Below are 15540 nucleotides of genomic sequence, written 5' to 3'. Positions count from 1 at the left end.
CTATTCAGACACATATTAGAATGTAGTATAGGTGTCCAAGGAATACCCCCTGATGGTCCCCTAAGCCGCTGCATTAACTCCTAGGGAAAATTGCAAGTTGATGACAGAGGTATCTGGGACTGGTATGGGTGTCTGGCCTCTTTCTTAAAGATCTCTAACCTAGCCAACAAGATGGCTGTGTGTTGTGAGAGAGGACAATGGAAGCATCTGGTAATAGCCAAAGAAGTTGTCCTTTTAGACATTTCCATTTGACTATCTCATAAGTCTACCATACTTAACTTTCCCAAATCAAAACCAATTCCCCAAAACACGTTCAACCTCCAATCTTTCCTATCTCAGTAAATGGCACCATCATATGCCCAAAATTTCAAGTCCAAACCTAGGACTTATTCTAGTTTCTGCTTTACCTCACTCCCCAAATCCAATTTATCAACAAATTCTGGAAATTCTAAACAAATTATTCTGAAGGAAATCTTGAATTTCCCCATCATTACTACTATTATCCTGCTCTAAGCCACAGTCATCACTCATCTGAACTACTATAAAAGCCTCTCATTTTCACTGCTGTTCCCTCTATACTCCGTCCTCTAGCCAGAAGATGGAATCATCTTTTAGAAAAACAAATCAGTCCAGGGGTGCCTGGGTGGCTCAGTCGGTTAAGCTTCCAACTTTGTCTCACATCATGATCTCCCGGTTTGTGAGTTTGAGCCCCGCGTTGGACTCGGTACTGACAGCTCAGAGCCTGGAGCCTAGCGTCTGCTTCAGATTCTGTGTCTCCCTCTCTGCCCCTCATCCGCTCACACTCTGTCTCTCTCTCCCTCTCTCAAAAATAAATAAATGTTAAAAAAAACTTTTTTTTTTAAACAAATCAGTCCATATCTCTTCCTGGCTTAATCCAACTTTGTCCATAGCCTCCCACTGTAACTTGAACATAATCAATGGTCTTGCCACACCCCATAAAATCCTATATGGTCTGGCCTCTGCCTACATCTACAATCTCATCTCCTATCTCTCACCCCTTTGTTCAATTTACCCCAACTACATTGTCATTTCCTCTTTTCCATGGACAAAGCTCCTTTGCACTTGGATTCCTTTTCCTGATATGCTCTTCACAGGCCTTCTTATTAGCTGTCTCCTCCTAATTCATGTCTCAGCTCAGTTATTAGCTCCTCAGAAAAGCCTTCCCACCTTTCTTCTCCCTATTCATTAGATTTGGGGGGAGATAATTTGTTTTTTTTTTTTTCACTATGTGCATCTATTACTTTGCTTTGTAAATTAAGGTAAAAATGTATAAATAAACAAAATAGCCTCTTTAATCACTATTATATCACTTTGTTTTGCTTTCTTCATTGCAGTCATCATTTTCTCACATTAATTTTCTTTATTTATGTTTTCTTATTTATTGTGTGTTTCTCACTGGAATGTAAGATCTATGAGAGAGGAATTATTTCAATGACCCACATCTGCCATGTCAACCAATGTATCCCAGCACCTACAAGGTCATTTATACATTGCAGATTCTCAATAAATATTTGTTAAATGAGTAGATTTCAGTTGCCTAAGAAGTTGTTTCCTTTGGCTGAGAACGGTCATGTGCATTCATTTGAAAAGAGTGTTTAGTGAAATATTCTGTTTGCATATTAAGATACTATTGCCAAGGGACACCTGGGTAGTTCAATCAGTTAAGGGTTCAACTTGGGTCCAGGTCATGATCTCATGGTTCGTGAGTTTGAGCCCCACATTGGGATCTCTGCTGTCAGCACAGAACCTGCTTCAGATCCTCTGTACCCTCCCCCCCTCTCTCTCTGCCCCTCCTCCCCCTCAAAAATAAATAAACATTTAAAAAAAGATACTACTGCCAATACCCATGCACGTGGAATGGTTCCTTAATATAAGTGAGAAATTGTCAAAATACATGCAAAGCTCCTAACAAAGATGGCAAATAGATTAGTATCCAAATCTATTTCACATGTCAATGGTAAGGTTCACATCAATGTGAAAATTGAAAAGCAAACTTTATGTTGTTTTGAATCTGACAGCTAATACCTGAGTTCTGCTTTTTAGGCAGTGGTGAACTGTGTGGAATTGCTGATGCTGGAGTTGAAACCTGAATATGAGGATGCTCTAAACTGATTTGCAGCACAGTAAAAATGGAAGAATAAGAGGTAAGGATAATTGCCTACACACTCCAAACAAGACACAAAGTTATGAGGATGTGGCTATGACAAGTTGTTTAGAATTAGGGCTTTGAAAAATAAGAGTTCTCATTGATTGAATGCCTACTGTGTACCAGGTCATTGTCTATAGTCTTTATAGAAACAATTTAGGTGGGTATTATTTCCCCATAGCTATGTAAAAAGTAGAGCAATAACTTAAACTAGATTTTTCAAATCCCAAAGTTAACATGCTGTCCACTGTACCTCTCAGTCTTCTTCTGATGATGCACTCCATTTATTTCTGTGATTCCTAGCCCAAGTTTAGAGCCTGGCACAGCATCCTAACAGAATCATGCCTCACTGGACAGTAAATGCCTCTGCTGCCAGCGGAGGGGGCACCTAAATGTCCAAGCTGAACTGAATCCAAGGTTTGCTGACTAAGCAGGTTTCAAGTTTCATGCTCACGCCTCTTCCTCCTCCCTTTCTTTCCCAACATCCCTTGAAGCTCACCTCTCCCACCGTCCACTGGGGAAAGCATCTTCCAGGTGCTAATAAGAAAGATACTCTGACCATAGTGTGATGGAAAGAGGCAGTTCAGCAAAATCACTGCTGAGAACCTGGGCAGGCTTAGACAATGTGATCTGAAGAGCTGAAGTGTGCAACCCACAGAGAGAAAGAATTGGGTAGAATGCAGAATTGAAGAGGATGAGCTTAAGAGGAAAATCTTCCTGACAGAAATGAATTAGTTATGGGATCAACTCCCCAAGGAAAGGGATGTGGCTCCATTCCCTAACTCCCAGGCAGAAAACATACTAGAAAGGACAAGCAGGAGACAAGGGGAGACATCAATGACTAATCGGTGCTTTTCACCTTTGAGTTTTATGAAGATGAATGGAGCACTTTTGAATGGAGGAATGAAAACAATAATAAAAATGAAGAGATGGTACTGACTAAGGCACTGCAAAGATAAAGAGGAATAGAGGCTTTTGGCCCTGTGCAGAGTGAGAAAAAACTTTTCTTCCAACTGGGAGATGCAGAGGTGAGCAGTTCAGAGTTTTGAATTCACAGTTCAGGCTCTGCCACTTGCCATTTATATGAACCTGAGTAAATTAGCCTTTCTAAGCTACAAAATAGGATATTATTCCTATAGGAATCCTATAGGAATCTCCTATTTTGTAGGTTATCTCTCACTATAAAATAGGGATAACATCTTTACAGAGGGTTCTTGTGAAGATTAAGGGAGATAATTTGTGTCGAAAACAGTGTTTAGCACGTAGTAAGCACTCACTGAATGACAGCAATTATTAACGGGTTATGGCTTTGTGCAGAGGGAGAATATAGCCAAGATCACTGTTAATCAAGGTCAGATTATGGGGACAGTTCTTTCCTTTAGACTTAAAGATGGTGCCTCCTTGGTTGAATCATTTGCTATGTTGATGTCTCACACCCTCTTTATTGACTTGGCTTTCGGCTCACAGAGAAGATGAAGCCCAAATATGATAGACACCACCCCTGCTCTCAGGCAAGCTTGCTAAAGAGCAGCTCAACCCATGTTGGTACTCTGCATCATTCTAAAGATAAAACCATGTCCCCATGGAAGGATATTGTGCACAGATGATAATAGTAACAACACTAGGGGCGCCTGGGTGGCTCAGTTGGTAAGGTTCCAGTCTAGGCTCAGGTCATGATCCCGCAGTTTGTGGCTTTGAGCCCTGCCTTGGGCTCTGTGCTGACAGCTCAGAGCCTGGAGCCTGCTTCAGATTCTGTGTCTTCTTCTTTCTCTGCCCCTCCCCCATTTGTGCTCGCGTGTGTGTGTGTGTGTGTGTGTGTGTGTGTGTGTGCGCGCGCGCGCGCTCTCTCTCTCTGTCACTCAAAAGCAAATAAATAAACATTAAAAAGAATAAAATAGCTAAAAAAAATAGTAACAGCACTATACATTTATTTAATCTTTTACTATTTACAAAACACTGTTACTTATAAAAGGTTACTATTTTTACTTCGTCGATGAGGAAACAGAGGCTTAGAGAGGTGAAGCAACTTGATTCAAGTGACATAGATAATTGGTGAGTGGAGCAGGGATCCACACCCAGGTCCTCTGACTTCAAGTCTGGGTTTTTCTATATCACAAGATGATGTAAAGGATGGGAGCAGGTAGCAAATTAGAAAGCCATTTGCTTCCAATCATAAAAACATTGAATTTTATTTACTTTTTAATTTTTTTTTAATGTTTATTTATTTTTGAGGTGAGGGGACAGGCAGAGAGAAAGGGAGACATAGAATCCAAAGCAGGCTCCAGGCTCAGAGCTGTCAACACAGAGCCAGACGTGGGTCTCAAACCCACAAATGCGAGATCATGACCTGAGTTGAAGTCAGACACTTAACCAACTGAGCCACCCAGGCGCCCCACATTGAATTTTAGAACAGAAAGTAGCTTTCAGATTGCCTAATACTGTGGTTTTTAGACTGTATCCAAGGAATCCTGTAGGAAGTGGGAAAAACCAAGCAGGAAGTAGGATTGTATGCTCCTCAGTTTTTATCAGTTAATTTTATAACATTACAATGTACTTTGAATGAATGTTTAAATCATTAAGACTTTCCTTTAAGAAGAATGAAGTTGAAAACTCCTAATCTAGTGCAACTGTTTTCCTTTCTCTAGTATGATACTGAGGCCTGGTCTGGTTAAGTAACTTGTCCAAATTTCATAACTAGTTAGAAGCAGAGTGAGGAATAACACTGAGTCCTTGTCACCTGCATATTTGATAAGCATGTCGTAAATGTCCTCATTCTCCAAATATTTCCCTTTGATTATCTCAAGCAGTCATTTAAATCATCAAGAAATAAGCCCTGGGGTTATTCTCTCCTGATGATTCACTATGTGACCTAATCAGTCCACTGATCTCTGTACCCTTGGCTTTTCCATAGGTAATAGGGAATGATAATTCCTGTCTAGGCAGCTCTCAGTGGGGGTGTTGTAATGATTGTAAAAAAGAACATGTGGAGGTTCACAGGTTTCTTCCAGGGAAGGAGACTCAGAAAGTTCAAGATCTTAATTATTTACAAATGCCTACCAAGTATGTCATTGCTTCTAAGGTGACCTTTGCAATTTACCATCCCTGTGTATTTATTGTTCCTCATTTGAGAAATCAATGTAGTTTATTTTGTAACCATGTTAAGATTTATGAAATAGCCTCAAAACTTATCACATTGGCTTTCTGATAAGACTGTGATTTCTTACTACTTGCAGGTGGTAAGTAAATCTTTTAAGGTTAAACACCTTTCATTATACACATGTTATAAAGGAAGTGATCACTACTGGGTTCTAGCAACCATGGGGAACCTAGAACCAGATGAAACCAAAGGACTTGCATGCAGGTTACAGAGTTTGTAATTTGTAACCCTTCCACCTAACTGGCAGTTTTTCCTTCTTCAACAAGGAATACTAGGAAAATGCTATCACAGACCTTCAGGCTAACCTTGAAAGCAGCCTGAGGACTGTGTGTCATCTTGGCTGAGTTCTTTATTTCTCTGAGCTTGTTTTCTCACTTGTACAAGGCAGACATTGCATTCCCTTTCCACCTCACAGGGTCACCAAGGATCAAAAGAGAGAACATAGGGTGACATGTTTTTAAAACCGTGATGTGTATGCTAACTGAAAGGATGGTCATTTTTAAGAATGTGTTAGGGGCACCTGGGTGGCTCAGTTGGTTGAGTGTCCAACTTTGCTCAGGTCATGATCTCATGGTTCATGAGTTCAAGCCCCACATCAGGCTTGCTGCTGTCAGTGCAGAACCTGCTTCAGATCCTCTGTCTCCCTCTCTCTGCCCCTCCCCCACTTGCATTCTCTCAAAAAAAAAAACTTTAAAAAATTTTTGTAAAGAATGTGTTAAATACTATATTTATAATGTACGTTTCAACTAAGGCTTCTAAATTTGTTAGGAATACCTACTTTGGAATGATCAACTACTTAGGATGAAGAAAGGTATTTCAAATTATGCTGATCTCTATAAAGAGAGTAAAGCGGCAATATTGAGTAAGACGAAGTTAGAGCTAAGGAATTCCCTCCTTAACTGGCATTATCACAAAACAAGAAATAATTTTCTATTTTCAATTAAGAATATTTTAAATATAGGGGCACCAGGGTGGCTCAGTCAGTTAAGCATCCTACTTCTACTCAGGTCATGATGTCGTGGTTCATGGGTTCAAGCCCCATGCCGGTCTCAGTGCTGACAGCTCAGAGCCTGGAGCCTGCTTTGGATTCTGTGTTCTCCCTCTTTCTGCCCCTCCCCTGTCTCTCTCCCTCTCAAAAATAAATAAACATTAAAACATTTTATAAAAAAAGAAAATATTTTAAATTAAAAAATAAGAAATTAAACAGGTCTTTACCAAAATTCTACTCTGGATGCCTCAGATTTCTAACTACAACTCTTGGAGAGTAGCATTTCTATGCTTATTCATGTTGATACTTTCAAAAATCTGGACCTAGTTTCCATTATGCAGACAAGCCACAGAAGTGGACCAATATTTTAAGACTACAATGTTTACTAATGGATGTCTGGCTAGAAACAGTGTTGGCAGAATTTTGGCGGAGGCATTTACTCTCTCTAATGATGTGGAACAGGGCTGCGTAATCATGTCCACTTGTATAAAGTCTACCCAATACTTCATATTTTGAAATAGAACCAGAAACAAGCACCTCCAAAAGTCCTGGGATTTTCCTGGAAGAAACATTATATCAGAACTGGTTTAGACCTTCTGCTCCATGACTTCACAGGTAAAGTGGATATCGGAGGCTTTTGCAGAATATTTAGAGACAAAAAGACAGTATATCGTATGTATGGGCCATCCGAGGCCAGGAAAAATCTTTCAAACATTTCCTTAAGAAAATATATCAACTGTTTTTCCTGCACATATATTAACAAATCTTTAAAGTAAAAGGACACTCAATCCACACCACTGCCCCTTCCTTCCATGCCCCAGGAAAGCTATACTCAGTTATGCATTATCAATTTCTTTCTTAGCTATACTTGGGACTAAAAGCATTAGCAGTTATTCATCAATAAGGAAGAAGGACAATGACATTCATTTAGACTGTTTGGACATTGTTACTGTATCACTCTTCTGGGAGAAGGTAATTTCTGTCTATTAAAAGAGACAGATTCCAAACTAAGATATGTGGGAAATCATAAGGTATTTAATAGAATTCAAGTAATGCATGTGGTCCTAAAAAATTGTAATTAATAAGGATCTAGCCAAGGAAAATTAATAACAGCAAACCTTTAAAATGGAAATCCTTAGAATAAAGGAATAGCTGTTAGAATATTAGTATTACTCTGTATTAAAAATGTCAAGATACTGTCATTGGATTTCTTTCCCTTCTACCTAGTTCTAGATCAACAAAGAATCTTCATTATTTTCTGAAATTAGATGCTGCTTCAAAGATTTTAGAAGTAAACCATGAAATGAGTACACTGAAGAAGCATTAGTTTTTGCAGATTACTATTAAATTACATTTTTTATCCCACATTAAAACTTAATCACAACGTTTGTCAAATATCTCAAAGATATGCTTTAGACAAATACCTAGCATTATCTGAAACCAAATCTGATTGTTTCAAATGGGTAGGAACTAGGCTGTGGGATAGGAAAAAGTCCTATATTTCTCACCTCTCTTCCTTCCTCCCTTCCTCCCTTCCTGCCTTCCTGCCTTCCTGCCTTCCTGCCTTCCCTAACTTCCTTCATTCATCCTTCCTTTTTCCACTAATTTGACTTATGGTGCTCCTGATCTATATCAAGGCAACATTTCAGTAGAAGGTATACTGCAGGAAACAATGTGCCGAATGGTTGTCTGGTAGTTCAGACAAGGAGACACATTTGCAGTGCATGATGCTGTCATCACTGCAGCTCCCATATGTCCTCTCTCAAGATGTCTGTGCCTCAGTCATTGCAGATGTCATCAAAGATTATCCCTTTAATTTTTAACGTTGTCACAGTTAATATATACCCTTTACTTTTCAACACTGTCAATGCTAATTCAAACCTTTTAACTTTTAACATTTTAAAGTTAATATAAACTCCATTAAAGCTTCTCAGCTGATCAAACACAGGAATGATCAGTATGAACTAGTCATATTAGTAGTTTTTCCAGTAGATAGTCAGTAGATTTTTTTGGTGATGCTATTGTGAACAGTTATAACGATAGCTACCCTTACTTACCATATTATTTCATATGCAAAGTATATCATCCTAAACACCTCATTTGAGACTCTGCTCACTGCTCGCCACTCCAGGCTTCTTCCCTAATTGCCTGTGCCATCTCATAACTTCTCCATGCTGCTGCCCCATCCCTGGAGCTTTATTCTTTACATGTACATCAACTCCTGTCTCCATTCTTCCAAGTATTGTTAACACAAGATATTATCTGCAGTAGACTTTTTTAAGTGTGTTGGTTTCCTAGGGCTGGCATAACAAAGGACCACAACCTGAGTGGCTTAACCACCAAGAGTTTATTGTCTCAAAGTTCTGGAAACTAAAAATCTGAAATCAAGGTGTTGACAGGGTCATTCCTTCTGAGAGCAGTGAGAGGAGGATCTGTTGCAGATCCTTGACTTATAGATGGCTGTGTTCTTCCTGTGTCTCTTAGCATTGTCTTCTTTTTATGCATGTCTCTGTGTCCAAATTGCCTCTCTTATAAGGACACCAATCATGTTGGATTTGGGCTCACCCTAACGATGTAACGATGTTACCATTGTAACTTGGTTGCCTCTATAAAGATCCTATCTCCAAATAAGGTGACACACTGAGGTACTAGACGTTAGGACTCCTACATATCTGTTTTAGGACACAATTCATCCCATAACACTAAGGTTTAAAGATAACACATGGGAAATACAGCGTAGAAAATAAAAACTTAAGCTACATCTTAAGTGTCATTGTCATAGAAGCTATTGACTATGCCTGGTACAGAGTCTGATTCTCTCTATCCTTCTGTCCAAACTGCTACCATATTTCTGTGGCCAGTTCACCATACTGGATGGAAATCTGATTGTGCACTCTTACTCCCTGTGATGGTTAATTTTATGTGTCAACTTGACTGGGCCACAGGGTACTCATATATTTGATTAAACATTCTGAGTGTTTCTGTGGGGGTATTTTTGGATGATATAAACATTTAAATCAGTAGATAAAGCGTATTGCTCCCCATAATGTGAGTGGGCCTCACCCAATCATTGAGAGCCTGACTAGAACACAAGGCTAACCCTTCACCAAATAAGAAAGAATTCTCCTACCTGACAACCTGCAAACTGGGACATCAGCTCTTCCTAGTTCTACAGCAGCTTCCAGTGTGAGACTCAAACTGGGACACTGGCTCTACAGAATGTACATCCCTCCTCCCCCTACCCCCCCCCCCAACATGAACATTATTTGTTCTGTTTCTCTGGAGAACCCTAACTAATACAGTCCCTAAGACCAGGTCCTACCTAATAAAGAACAACCACAAATACTGTAAGTATCCCTTCAGGATTGCAATCTCTCTGCTATAGAACCAGCCATTTATCTTACTCAGCACAGTACCCAACTCCTCCAATCTTAAGCCTTTATATATAGGCTATTCCCCTGGGTTTCATTCATCTTTATGACTAAAAAATGTTCCCCCATTGAGCTCTCCAAGAGCCTGCCCCAAAGACAAACTCCAGCTCTCAATCTTAGTGAGACTGAGAAATACTGAAGTCCAAACTGAGAGCACTCTGCTATATGCACAGAACTTCTCATATATTCTTTGCATACATCCCAAATCACTGAGGACTTCTCAAGTTCTCCTCATCTAATTCCATCTAAGGCTTTTTATGCAACTATACAATTTCTTCTATAGCTTAATATTGCATGTGTGTGGCTTTGTAAAAAAAATTAGCCTTGTTTAATTAGGACTCAGCACATATCCTCCAAAGTTTAAACAAATGAGAGCTCAACCAAATCAGACTCTTCAAAGAGTGTTTCTAGGTTAGAAAGGGCCACACTACTTCCCCTGACTCTGTGCTTGACTTTCATCTTTACTTTGGGTTTCTGTTTTCCAGATTCTCTATGTCACCACATCACCTGGTCATGCCTCACCCAAAGCTGTGTGGTTCCCCTTTAAAATTTTCAATGTGGACAAAAATGTTTTCCCTTGGCATAACTAAGACAGGCTGGTATTTTCAAGAACAGCTTTACTAAACATGAGGGAAGCAGAAAACAAATAATTACATAAAACATACACCATATAAAAATAGCCAAGTTTCCAACTGCAGGTTTCTGTTTCTAAAAATTCTATTAGAAGTAGGAAAGTTTTACTGGGCCTCAATCTCACTTACCCCTTAGTCAACCACATCCCTTATTTTGCTGTATCCTGTCTGGACTCCTTCTCTCCTACCTTCAACACTTCATCTATCCCTGAACCCTATAATCTTGAGCTGCTTGCTTGGTTTTCTTAACCCGTATCTCAAAGAAAAAAATACCCAGTAACTTACTTTTAAAACTATGATTCTCCTGGGGTGCCTGGGTGGCTCAGTCGGTTGAGCATCCGACTTCAGCTCAGGTCATGATCTCACAGTTTGTGGGTTCGAGCCCCGCATCGGGCTCAGTGCTGACAGCTCAGAGCCTGGAGCCTGCTTCGGATTCTGTGTCTCCTTCTCTCTTTGCCCCTCCCCCACTTGTGCTCTATCTCTCTCTGTCTCTCAAAAATAAATAAATGTATAAAAAAAATTTTAAACTATCATTCTCCTAATAAAATATCCTGGACTCCCAAAGACCTGCCAAAATGCCTGCTTACAAGAGATTTTCAAGTTTTAATGTTGAAGATTCACAGGGGCTCAAACATTAACTCTTCTCAATATTGATATTAAATAAGCATTTTAAAAAAAGTACATTCTAGGAAATGTACATTCTAGGAAATAGTTCCTGGAATAATGAATATTCTTGACAATAGCAGATAGCATTCTGAGCTCAAATAAATTTGAAGAATGTTGGGTTAAACTAAGTTTCAGTTTTCTCCAATACATAATTTCTCAAATCATTTCATGCAGTCAGCCAATTCTTTGTGTGTGTGTGTGTGTGTGTGTGTCTTTTTTTATTTTTTAAATTTACATTCAAGTTAGTTAGCATATAGTGCAACAATGATTTCAGGAGTAGATTCCTTAATGCCCCTTACCCATTTAGCCCACCCTGCCTCCCACAATTCCTCTAGTATCCTCTGTTTGTTCTCCATATTTAAGTCTTTTATGTTTTTGCCCCCCTCCCTGTTTTTATATTATTTTTGCTTCCCTTCCCTTATGTTCATCTGTTTTATATCTTAAAGTCCTCATATAAGTGAAGTCACATGATATTTGTCTTTCTCTGACTGACTAATTTCACTTAGCATAATACCCTCCAGTTCCATCCACATAGTTGCAAATGGCAAGATTTCATTCTTTTTTATTGCTGAGTAATACTCCATTGTATAGATATAGCACATCTTTTTTATCCATTCATCCATCAATGGACATTTGGGCTCTTTCCATACTTTGGCTATTGTTGATAGTGCTGCTATGAACATGGGGGTGCATGTGCCCCTTCGAAATAGAATACCTGTATCCGTTGGATAAATACCTAGTAGTGCAATTGCTGGGCCATAGGGTAGTTCTATTTTTAATTTTTTGAGGAACCTCCATACTGTTTTCCAGAGTGGCTGGATATCCAGATATCCAGAGTGGATATCTTGTTTGGAGAAGTGTCTATTCATGTCTTGTGCCCATTTCTTCACTAGTTTATTTGTTTTTTGGGTGTTGAGTTTGATAACTTCTTTATAGATTTTGGATACTAACCCTTTATCTGATATGTCGTTTGCAAATATCTTCTCCCATTCTGTTGGTTGCCTTTTAGTTTTGTGGATTGTTTTTTGTTTTCGTTTTTGTTTTTGTTTTTTGGGTTTTTTTTTTTTTTTTCTGTGCAGAAGCTTTTTATTTTGATGAGGTCCCAGTATTCATTTTTGTTTTTGTTTCTCTTGCCTCTGGAGACATGTTGAGTAAGAAGTTGCTGCGGCCAAGGTCAAAGAGGTTTTTGCCTGCTTTCTCCTCAAGGATTTTGATGGCTTCCTGTCTTACATTGAGGTCTTTCATCCATTTTGAGGTTATTTTTGTGTTTGGTGTAAGAAAGTGGTCCAGGTTCATTTTTCTACATGTCACAGTCAGCCAATTCTTCATGAGCACCTATTATGTGCCAGGCACTGATCCAGGCACTGAGAAAATACTAATGAAGAATGAGCAGAACGTATAAAATCCTGGCCCTGCCTTCATAGAATTCACCTTCTAGGTAGGGTTCACCAAGAAAAGTGAATGAACAGGCAAGCAAATAAGATTTTCAAATAATGGTAAGGACTCTGAAGACATTAGGGGGTGATATTATAGGGAAGAGCTGGAAGTGGGGAAACCCAGCAGGCAGAGGGAACAATGAGTCCACAAGACTCAAGGCAAGAGAAAGTTCGGCATATTGGAGGAAGAAAAAGAGCCTCTGTGGCTGGAACTGAGAAACTGTATGGGAAACTGTATGCATGTGAGAAGGTATGATCTTACAGGCCATGGTAAGAAGGAAGATTTGATCATTGGTGCTATGGAAAGCAAGATGAAGGGTCTTAAGCCTTAGCACACTGTCATAATACAATTTGAAAAAGAAATCTCCTTGGCTGTTGCATAGCGAATGGAATTTAAAGGCCAAGATTACAAGTGGAGACCAATTAGGAGCCTCTCACAGTAGTTCACCTGGGAGACGATGATGGGGTTGGCAGAGCAGATAGATGTGGATGGCTTCAGCATGTTTTTCAGGAGTGGAGACAACAGCACTTCCTGATGGGTTAATGTGGGAAATTGGAGACCAGAGAGAAGACAGTGATGACTTCTAGTTTTGGGGCTTGGGCAGTTAACTACATGGTGGTATTATTGACAGAGCAGGGAGAGACTAGGGAAGCAAAGGCTTACAGGGGTGAAGGAAATCAAGAGATCGTTTTATCCACATTAAGTTCAAGATACCAATTACACATATAAGAAGCACTATCAAGTAGACATATCTTACATATCTATGAGTCTGGAGCTTAGGAGAAAGGTTTGTGATATAAATTGGGAAATCACTGGCATAGAGATGGTATTTAAAGTCATGGAACTGGAGAGATCACCTAGGGAGAATGTAGGGATTCTAAGACCCAAAGCCAAGCCCTGAGGCACTTTGAATTGAGAAATCTGGTATAGAGGAAGAGCCGCAAAGAAGACTTTTAACACGTTCGTGTACATTAATGACTCTTTAAGAAGTGATAACAGAAGTCAGCATTTCTCAAACTACTTGATCTTGGAAACTTTTGTCACATGGCATCTCACAGGGATAGGGTCCCAAGGAAAATATTTTGGGAAACATTGTTCATACCCTTTAGCTGCTAATATATTAACTTCTAAGGTGACATAGGCAAGTCTTTTCCCTCTAAGTGGAGAGGTATTTCAATGAAAGCCTATCAGTTGCTAAGCAAAACACTCCCCTGATGATCTAGGCCAAAAAATGTACCTGCGGGAAACACATGAGCCAAATGCAGTAAGGAGGAAGGAAGGCTGTTGCATCATTGCTTTACTGAGCCAAACCTCACATGCTGGCCATTTTTGCCTTGTTACATTAATAATAGTTATTTTGGTGGAAGAGTGAGATTGAAGGTCTGAGGAGAGGCCCAGGATTAAATGCTCTTTTTTTGGTGAATTATGTAACTTTTTTCAGAATGCTACCATTTGGGTGTTTCTACCTGTATACACTATACCAGAGTATCTTTTGATGCTCTGGAAAGAGTTAATTTAGATAAAGATTTTTCTCTATTTTCTAGTTAGTTGTGTTTTTTTTGTTTGTTTTTGTTATAAACAACAGAAACTCACTCATGCATATTATTGGGATCTAAGGCAGACCTAAGGACAGGTTTCTCTCTAGGACCCCTTTTTCCCTCCTCTTCTCTCTCTTCTTTCTCTGCCCCACCCACCCATAGGCCAGAGGCTGTCTGGTCTTTCATAGTACCTTTGAGACTTCTTGCTTTATAGGTATGCACTATGAAATCATAATAAAATCCTCTACATTTGTATAGCACAGTCTAAGTAGACCCACATGTTATGGACTGAATGTTTGTGTCCCTGTAAAATTCATATGTGAAATCCTTGATCTTTGTGAGGTGGGGCAGTAACTGGGAGTGAATTAAATCTTGAGCATGGAGCCCTTGTGAATGAGATTAGTACCCTTACAAGAAGAAACACAAGAACAAACTGATGGTCATCATAGGGGAGCAGGGTGGGGGAATGATCAAAATGGATGAAAAGGAGTGGGAGATACAGGCTTCCAGTTATGGAATGAGCAACTCATGGCAATAAAAGGTACAGCATAGGGAATGTAGTCAATGGTATTATAATTCCTTTGTATGGTGACAGATGGTAGCTACACTTGCAGTGAGCATAGCATAATGTATAAACTTGTTAAATCACTATGTTGTATACCTGAAACTAATGTAACATTATGTGTCAACTATATTCAAATTAAAAAAAGAAAAAAAAAAAAAACAAGAAGCAAAGTAAAAAGAGAGATGATCTCTCTCTCTCTCTCTTTCAGCTGTGTGAGGATACAAGAAGAAAACAGTCATTTGCAAACAGGAAGAGTTCCCTCACCGGACAGTAGATCGGGCCTTGATCTTGGACTTCTAGTCTCCAGGACAGTGAGAAATAAATGTTCGTTGTTTAAGCCACCCAGTCAGTCTATAACACCCTAAACTAAGAGAACACAGTCTTGGAGGTTTGCTTTAAAAATGAGGAAACCAAGGCCTAGGGAGGAGAGACAAAACACAGTGTGGAAGGACTCCTAGATTGCTTTGATAAACCTAAATTGTACTCTTGTGTGACTGTAGGCAAGTTTGTGACTAGGCCTCAAATTCCTCTTCTGCAAAGGGAGAAGACTGAGAAGCGGTAAGTGATTTTCAAGATGCGTTTTGAGGCATTTACAGTCTGCTTTTATGATTTTGAGATGGAGTGTCTTGGCTGAAGTCATACAGTGTTCTATCACCTGGCCCAATGTTTTGTTTTATGACACCACACTGAGTTTCCATTAAAAAAATTTTTTTATGTGAACTAATTTTTCTTATTTATTTGTATTGCTATGAAAATACTACCAGAAGGCAGCATTGTACAGTGCATAAGCATAAGCTTTGAAACCAATTGGACCTAGGTTTGGATGTAGGTCTACTTTTAGCTCTTGTGACCTTGGAGGAGATACTTAACCCCTTCTCAGCCTCGTTTTGTCATTGTAAGAAAACTGTGTATAATACCTGCCTTATAGGGTTGCTGATTAGATTGAGATTGTGTCTATA

At 39.3% G+C, this 15540-nt stretch overlaps 1 long non-coding RNA gene across 1 annotated transcript in view; it reads left to right on the top strand.

The window, feature by feature from the left end:
* Positions 1-15299, top strand: part of LOC122483252 — a 45008-nt gene extending 29709 nt beyond the window's left edge. The window contains exons 2-4 of the long non-coding RNA XR_006297365.1: positions 2065-2165; positions 6834-6927; positions 14790-15299. This is a non-coding gene — a long non-coding RNA (uncharacterized LOC122483252). The remainder of the gene's footprint in view (positions 1-2064; positions 2166-6833; positions 6928-14789) is intronic.
* The last annotated feature ends 241 nt before the right edge of the window (positions 15300-15540 follow it).

This window comes from Prionailurus bengalensis, chromosome D1 (genome assembly GCF_016509475.1).
Source record: "Prionailurus bengalensis isolate Pbe53 chromosome D1, Fcat_Pben_1.1_paternal_pri, whole genome shotgun sequence".
NCBI lineage: Eukaryota > Metazoa > Chordata > Mammalia > Carnivora > Felidae > Prionailurus > Prionailurus bengalensis.
This window is presented reverse-complemented; position numbering and strand designations above follow the sequence as displayed.